Source organism: Rhinolophus ferrumequinum, chromosome 15, assembly GCF_004115265.2.
Source record: "Rhinolophus ferrumequinum isolate MPI-CBG mRhiFer1 chromosome 15, mRhiFer1_v1.p, whole genome shotgun sequence".
NCBI classification, from domain to species: Eukaryota; Metazoa; Chordata; class Mammalia; order Chiroptera; family Rhinolophidae; genus Rhinolophus; species Rhinolophus ferrumequinum.
This window is the reverse complement of record NC_046298.1, coordinates 31,959,946-31,967,887: the sequence shown is the minus strand read 5'-3', so window position 1 is coordinate 31,967,887 and position 7,942 is coordinate 31,959,946. Positions and strand designations below refer to the sequence as shown.

The 7,942-nt window shown below is 42.9% G+C and overlaps 1 long non-coding RNA gene across 2 annotated transcripts in view; it reads left to right on the top strand.

The window, feature by feature from the left end:
- Positions 1–219: 219 nt before the first annotated feature.
- The window catches only part of LOC117034369 (uncharacterized), a 127,424-nt gene continuing 119,701 nt past the window's right edge, over positions 220–7,942 (top strand). For both annotated transcript variants that reach the window (XR_004425079.1, XR_004425080.1), the window contains exons 1-3: positions 220–346; positions 2,146–2,208; positions 3,342–3,455. This is a non-coding gene — a long non-coding RNA (uncharacterized LOC117034369). The remainder of the gene's footprint in view (positions 347–2,145; positions 2,209–3,341; positions 3,456–7,942) is intronic.

The following is a 7,942-nucleotide window of genomic DNA, read 5'->3' as shown; positions in this document are numbered from 1 at the left end:
CACTGGATTTCCGTAGACTGCTGTTGCGTGCTGCTAGCCAGTTAGCTGAAATCTACCATTAGAAACTCAGGGTCTTTTTGGGAACTGCTCATGGCTGCCAAAATGGTTCTAAATATATTAAAAGTAGGTTAACTTACTGTGTCCCCTGCATTTATTCTTCCAGCTGAAATTTTCCTGACTTTTTTTTTTTTCTTCCCTTTCATTTTATTAGGTTAATAAAACTTGGTTTTCGAGCATTTCGCTGCCCCTGGAGAGCAATGGGCCCCACGTCCAATTCATCAAGTGCCTAATGAGTGGCCTAGGAGGTCCCGGCCCATCCATTCCAGAAGCTCTCTGCCTCGTAAAGGTGAGGCCTATGGGCTGCACTGTATATTTTGTCTGTTGGTTTCCCAAATTCTCCTGCCAGCTCTACTGTCACTTTTCAGGATTTATACGAGGCCGACGGCACCGCGGGGCCTCCCCTCTACAGCAGAACGCCCCCCTTCTCTGCCCACTCTTCACACACACCACACACTCCGTGCCATAAAATAACGTTTCTGCAATAAAATGAAATAGAAATGTGTCGATGCTAGCATTTTAGAACATTCCAGCAAAAGGGTTGTGGGAAATGCCTTCGTTTACATTAAGGAGGGAAGTTCTGTGAAGAGAGGGGGTGTAAAACAGTATGAGAAAGGCCTTTAGTAAGAAGAAATAGCCTGGTATTTAAAGTAAATAAATTAAAAATGAACCGTGTTTGTGTGGTGTGCGAGTGTGTGTGTGTGTGTGTGTGTGTGTAGTCTGTAAATTATTTTTACACACACGCGTATGCTACCACTGGATTATTTTTTGGTGTTTCAGAGAAAGTTCGGTGAAAGAGAAAAGTGAGTGTCACTCGCCTTCTGGGCCCAGGGTTTGGGCTCAGTGTCCTTCTAGAACATTCTTTTCCTCCCCTGCAGGCTCTCTAGCCTTGGCTAAGTTGTCAGGACCCTGCCAGCTCTAGGCATGGGGCTTTGTCTGCCTCAGCATGGTTGGAAAACTGGAATCTGAGCAACTCAGAGCCCAGAGTACACACATTAGCTGGCGGCCTGGGAAATGGAGAGACCGCGGTGGGGTCTTGTGAGTGGGGGGCGGTCATTGGGTGATGGGGAGCCAGAGGCCTCCCGGATTTCCACACAGCAGCCTGGCCTTGTCAGCATTTGCCGTTTAGTATCCTGGTTCCTCTTTTCTGCTTGGAGCCTCCAGAAAACGCCCGGCCTTGAATTAACTGCACTCTCCTGGGGCATGCGCTATCACCAATAAATTACTCTATGTGACCTGTAACTTTTTCTTCCCTTCCTTCCCTCCGCCCGCCTTGAGCACGGGAGGGAAGGGACACGGAGGAGAGGTTATGCTTGTGTGTGTGCAGTGAGGGGGAAAATGGGAAAGCTGTCTTTGGATGGTTCTCTGCGATGTCCTCTGTATCTCATCACCCTCCCTGGCCTCGGCGCTGGGTAACAGACCCCGTCCAAACACTCAGCGGGGATTTGGGAGGACTTCTTTTAACACCTGGGATGTGGAGAGGTGAGGCATCTCGGGGCTAAGGAGGGAAGTGGCGAGGACAGCTGTCCCTCTTCCAGGCTCCTTGCCTCTGTAGAGGAGCAGCGTTCTGGAAGATATCTGAGGTGAAGGAGGAGCGTTCAGGGCCAGCTCGTCACGGGGAGACTAGAACCCAGCCAGCACCTCCGTTCTTCCACATGAGGAGATACAGCCTTAACTGCGTCTCTTGCAGCAGTGACCTCAAAGTGCCCACCTGCCCCAGGGCTTGTGCCTCCACTTTGCGCGCCCTCATATGTGCCCACAGGGCAAGGGCTGCGTGGCAGTTGTGTCGGTGGCCTAGCGTCTACACAGAGGAGGCCACACAGGCAGTAGACCAGCTTCACGCCCCTGGAAGACCCTCAACCAGGACTGGCCTTTCTCAGTTTCCCCCCAGTCCCTCTCTGGGCGGCTGGGGCACGACTCCCTTGTGGAATTTCTCACCAGAAGCTGGCGCTGCTCCCCCGCACGCCCCTCTTACCGGGCGCTTATTATGCATTAGATTATCTTCTGAAAATATACTTTGAAGGGTTTTTGTTTTGTTTTGTTTCCCTACTTGACACTCTTGAATAAAGTAGGCCATTTGTCTTTTAGGCAGAAGAATTTCAACAGTTACCCTGCACGCTTGCAAGAAGATTGCAGGCTCACGGCGGAGAGGTAGTTAATTTTTTTTTTTTTTTTTTTTGGCATCAGGGTTTATTCTTGTCTCAGCTTCCCCCCTAAACTTTGCAGCTTTTCTCTCCTCTCTCTAACTGTTCCTCCCAACTGCACCCCCACCCCCTGGATCCAGCCCACCTCCAGCTACTCAAACTGAAAGGAGCATTCATGCCTGGGCCATCTGTTTGTTTAAACTCACCCTGTGTTAGTCCATGTTAAATGCAACAGAATGGGGAAAAATGTAATTCTCTGCCGGCTTTTGATCAAAGAGAGAGCTTTAAAAAAAAATTCAAGATGGATTTCTGAAGGACAATGTTATACACATTCCGTGTGTTTCTGAGCTTCAGTATTTAGTTGATTTGGGGGGAAAATCTTTTTTTTCCCCTTTTGATCCCAGGGAGAAAACACTCGCACAAAATACATCTCGGCACTACAAACATTGTAAGATGGGCACTTTTCTTTAGACTCCCCAGCTGAAAAGTGGAAGGATGTTGCCTTTTAATTTATCAACAACACAAGAGAATTTGAAATATGGCTCAACTGCAACATCCTTCCTCGCTCCTGTGGGAATTCAAGGGGAGGTCACTCTTGTCTGGGGCTAATTCAGGACCCAGGATGCCCCCCACCTTGCTCAGAAACACACACATTCATACTCCATTGATCTCAATTTCACGACCAATCATTAAATGTACATTTTCCCCCTCACTCTCTCAGCTTCTGAGCAAATGCAAATAAAACGCTTAAAATGGTTAACATTTCCTGTCACTGAAGGCATTCATTAGGGGTGGGGGTCGCTGCGTTTTAAAGTGGATTTTCATAGGAAAACTCATTTCAGATCTGCAGCAGGAACTCAGGCCGTTTCACACAGCGGATTTCGGGCGTTGCGATAAGCCTCAATCCGTTGCCGTCATTCCAGTGATCCTTTATACCATGTGGATGTAGGAGAGCAAATATCCACATTCGAACTTAGATTAACCTGGGACCCCGCTCAGGTCACAGGAAAGAATTAAAATAATGTCCTTGCCCCCCTTCCCCCCCCACTTTCCCCTTGACTATTTTCTTTTCCTTTATTGGAGAAAAAAACCCAAATTTGGTCTTTCAAATTTGTTGTGTTTCCTCTATTGATTGTTTAGCTAGTGATTTGGCCAACTTCCTGGATGTTCATTTCTGGTTCTGCACAAAAGAGCTACATTTCCTTTTGGAATCGGGACCAGGAGACAGAGAGACAGCTGCAGACCCTGGAAATTGTGAGTACGCCATGGTCTCGCTCCTGCGTGTCTCTGACCCCGTTTGTCCTGCCCTGCTCTGCCTCCTCTCTCTTGCTCTCTCAGTTAACTTTCCATGGGGCTCCTCGCCTGCACTCCCTCTGTCAGCCCTCAGCACCATTCCCCACTTTTAGGAAAAGAGACTCTACAATTTCTATACAAACATCGGATAGGAAAGGGAGGGGGAGTGTACTTACCAAATGCAGTGACTTCAGTTTTCATGTTAAAGCTCCAGAAAGATGGAGAAAGTAAACAGAGGCAGGCTGGCTTATTTCAGGGGCTAACAGTGAGTCCCCACTGAATTTACCTAATAAAATGAATTTTTAAAAATTTTCATTTTCTCATTTCATTCCAGCAGCAAATGAGTTTGCCGTTATAATATCCAGATCTTTCAAACTCTAGTAAGTGAGAAATTAAGTTACAAAATGTAAATACTTTGATACACACACACACACACACACACACACATGAAATATATGAAATGAAGTAATTTGTGACTGTAATACAATAGCAAGCCTGACTTTAGGCTCGTAGGACATTTAAAATTTTTTTTTATTTTTTATGATGTGTAATAAGGAAAAATAAGGTTCAGTAAAACATGTTCCCCTTTTAAAATGGGTGAATTGTGGTACTTAAAAATGTAATTGTAATTTTCATTTAACATAAGTTGTCGATTTAAAAAAAAATCTTCGAAACATCTTGTCAAATGTTAAGAGGATTGTAAAGAAAACATGTTAATATTCTAGGCCACAACTGACTTCTTTCCTTTCCATGAAACTATTCCAACCAGTGTGGGAAATTGTAAAACAATGTAGTTCTCTCGTGAAAAGAATACCCTGCCTTTAATTACCAGGAGAAAGCAATTAATGCTCAAATTTCAAGGAAAATCCAGTGATCAGTTAGAGGCAGGAAGAAAGACGAAAGCAAACGGTTATTTGCATGAGAGAATCCAGAAATCAACATTTGTAATTGTAGATGTATAATCGGAATGTGATTATATTTATAAGGAAAAGTTACATAAACTTAAAAAATGGTAGTTGTTTTGCTTAAGTCCCTGAAAAAAGAATTTAGAATAATATTTGGGTTATCCCAGTTTTGTGTTCTTGTGTTCGCAAAACCTTGTTAGGTTAAAGAACTCCAAAGGAGTGTGTGTGTGTGTGTGTGTGTGTGTGTGTGTGTGTGTGTGTGTTTATATGTGCTTTTCTTCTTCTTTTTTTTTTTAACTTTTATTTATTTTAAGTGTGTTTTTCCAGGACCCATCAGCTCCAAGTCAAGTAGTTTCAATCTAGTTGTGGAGGGCACAGCTCACACTGGCCCATGCGGGGATCGAACTGGCAACCCTGGTGTTACGAGCACTGTGCTCTAACAAACTGAGCAGCCCCTGTATGTGCTTTTCTGATACCCCCAGCCCCGAGGAAATGTGGGAAGAAAAAGGGAGTTGACTGGTGAAAAAAATAATCCTTCACTCCAGAAGTTCGTAACTACTATAAAACGCTTAGAAATTAAAAATAGCAGTTTTCTTACTCCTTTTCCTCTTTGGGGTCTGTTGAAGGGGTAGAGTGATGGGCTAGAGCCAGTTTTCGAAATTGTCATAGACCAGAGACGTGGAAAAGGGCTATTGCCACTTTCCTTTGCTTTTGGTAATTTTATTCGTGTTCTCCTGTCCCTCAGATTATGGCATTCTACACCTTAAATATATTTTTTAAACTTTCTAATTTGGATTGCCGAAACAGAAACCTTTGCCTTCTTAGGGAGGTATGGCTGCTGTCCAGTAGATGGCGATATTACTTCTAGAGTGAGTGATCAATGGGGGTGGGGGTGGGGAAGATAGATGCTGAGATTTAGCCCCAAATCTTGTCAGGTCTCCCCTTCACCTCTCCCAGAGGGTGTCCAGTAAGCTCTAAATGTAAGAAGAAAGCCTTTTTTTGAGACCTCGCCTGAAATTTGCAAACTATCCCAGAGTATTTAAAGTATTTACATACTCCAAATGTAAATTATCAAATGTCTCACCCTCCTGAAATGGTCTGAGACAGTGCCCAGCTAGAGTTCAAAGAAATACTTCCTGGAAATGTTCAATATAAAAATGGAAGGAGCTTAGCGTTGATCTCAATATTTTGTCAGTTGCCTGTTTATGTTTTGAGAACTAAAAGCTGTCCTTACGATTCTCCTATAATAATCATGTGGAATGCACATTATAATTACGTGGAACTTTATATGCGCACAAATAGGCAAGGAAAATCAGGCACGTACTGCTAGTGACATCAGAATCTCACCTCCTCAAAACAGTGTTTTCCTTCTGATGTGATGAATATGTATAAGTGAGAATAACCACCCTGGACATTGTATTTCATTATATCAGCACCTGCTGAAACAGTATCACCAGCTTCTTAGAGGTTTTAAACCTCCATCTCCCCCCAATTTTTTCCTATCCTTATCTCTTGCTAAAGAGAATCCCAAAGAATATCAAGCGAGTTCTTCAACATATTTAATGTCAAAATTAAAATTATTTGAAAACATTTTTAAATGATTTCCGTGTTTCGATTCTTCATGGGACAACAGGATTCTATGATTAGTTTTACAGGATAATTTGCCATATTGTTTTTTTAATTTCAAAAGAAACCGTGTGCACGTTGACAACTATTTTAAAGAAACTAATTCAACAACAGCAACAAAAAGGTATTTCTTTTCCTAAAAATGATGTTATCATTTGTCCTGGAAAAACAAAAAGATGGGGACGGGGGAAATTCATTAGACTCCAAATGGGAAATACTATTTAAAGACATAGAAATATGTAAATGTAGCACAGCACAATGACTTCATGTCTGGTAGTAATTAGTCCATGTATTGGTCTTTAAAAATTTAATGAAAAGACATGCCAGCTTTTATACCTGTATGTATTTACAAACTGTGTAAGTCACCAACTATTCATAACTCAACTCAACGTATTACTAAAATGATTGTGCACAAACCCAGCTGTTTAAATAAATTCTGTTCTGCTTTAAAGATTTTGCCTTTTGGGGAGAAAGGCATTTAAGTATTGAGTGGCAGTGACCAGTGAACAATAGTTAAAATGAAAATAAATCTTCCTGAAACTAAGTTCTAATTTTCTTGAGCAAGATACTAACCCTATAAAAAATAAACATTGTGTATTGAGCCACGTTTGTATCAAGTGAACGTTTGTAAAGTGATACGACGAAAATATGAACTTGTGTGTCCGAAGTAGAAGTACTTTGGTTGACTAGCAGAACAGAGAGCTATTTGCTCCACGGAAACTGAATAAAATAAAATGAGCAATTCTGGAGAGGAGCCATTCAAATTTGTTCAGGCCCAGGGAGGTGGACATATTAGAATTAACACAAAAAATTTTGTGTCACTTGGTGCCTTGGCTTAAGGGATAATTTAATTACACCATCTATTAATGTTGACTTACTTTTCTGCTCCGTCCAGCCTTCTTACGATCTTGTTTATTTCCAGAAATCACATTTGTGACAGCTCTAATAGGACATTCAACAGTGAACGCTTTCTCATTTAGTTGAAAATATTTTAAGTTTCAGAAACCCAGCAAGGAAAAGCACTTTCAGGCTTCATGTATATGAATAGACTAGTTCGGGGCAAGATTATTTCAGAAGATGAATTCAACCAGCCTGTTTGACCAATTTCAGCTTCAAATATTTCTATGTTTCAAGTTGCCAACCAGGCTGGTTGGGCCTTAGCTGATGTAAAGATAATGGCCTCTTCTGGGCTTTTTTTTTTTTTTGGTAGAGGGTAGAAAGTGGCCCTAGTACCATTTTTGCATATGGGTTTACGGAAACAGCACAGAGACCTGTGTGGCTAGCAAGCACATCGAATGCACACATCCCTGGCTCAGAGATTTCTGCGTTCTGTATTTGTAAACTTTCCGCTTTGTGTTTTTTTGAGAACGTCACGTTTGATCTCTGCCAGCGAAGGTGGGGACGCATAGTTACTCCCCTCCTAACAGCTGAATGCAATCAAGGCACTTAACTTTGTGTTGTGTTTTAGTTAAAAGGTAAAAGAGAAAAATACACCCAAACAAACCAGAAGACACATTTAGCATCGAGTCTTCAACCCTAAACAGATTGTGCCGTCAGTGGAGGAATAAAGCCTGCAGGATACAATGCGTCCCCTCCCTCCCCCGTGAAATTCTCTTGGAAGAAGCCGTGGAATTGTGGGGATTCCATTTAAGGGTCAGCTAGTGTGTTTAAGCTGCATGTCAGGAGAAAGAAGGCTGAGATCCTTTGTGCAAACAAGCACCAGAAACCCAAATCCCTGCCTGTCTCTCAGAAACGAACTTGCCCAACGTCTTCTGAGCCGGTTGGAGAAAGGAGCGTTGGGGGCCACCTTTCAGTGGTCTTGCCGCCACTGCTGCCTCTGAATGGAAGGCATCTGGCAGGAGTGACGCGAGGGCCTCAGACATTCTGGGCTGGACCCTGCAGTGAGGCTTCCTCTGT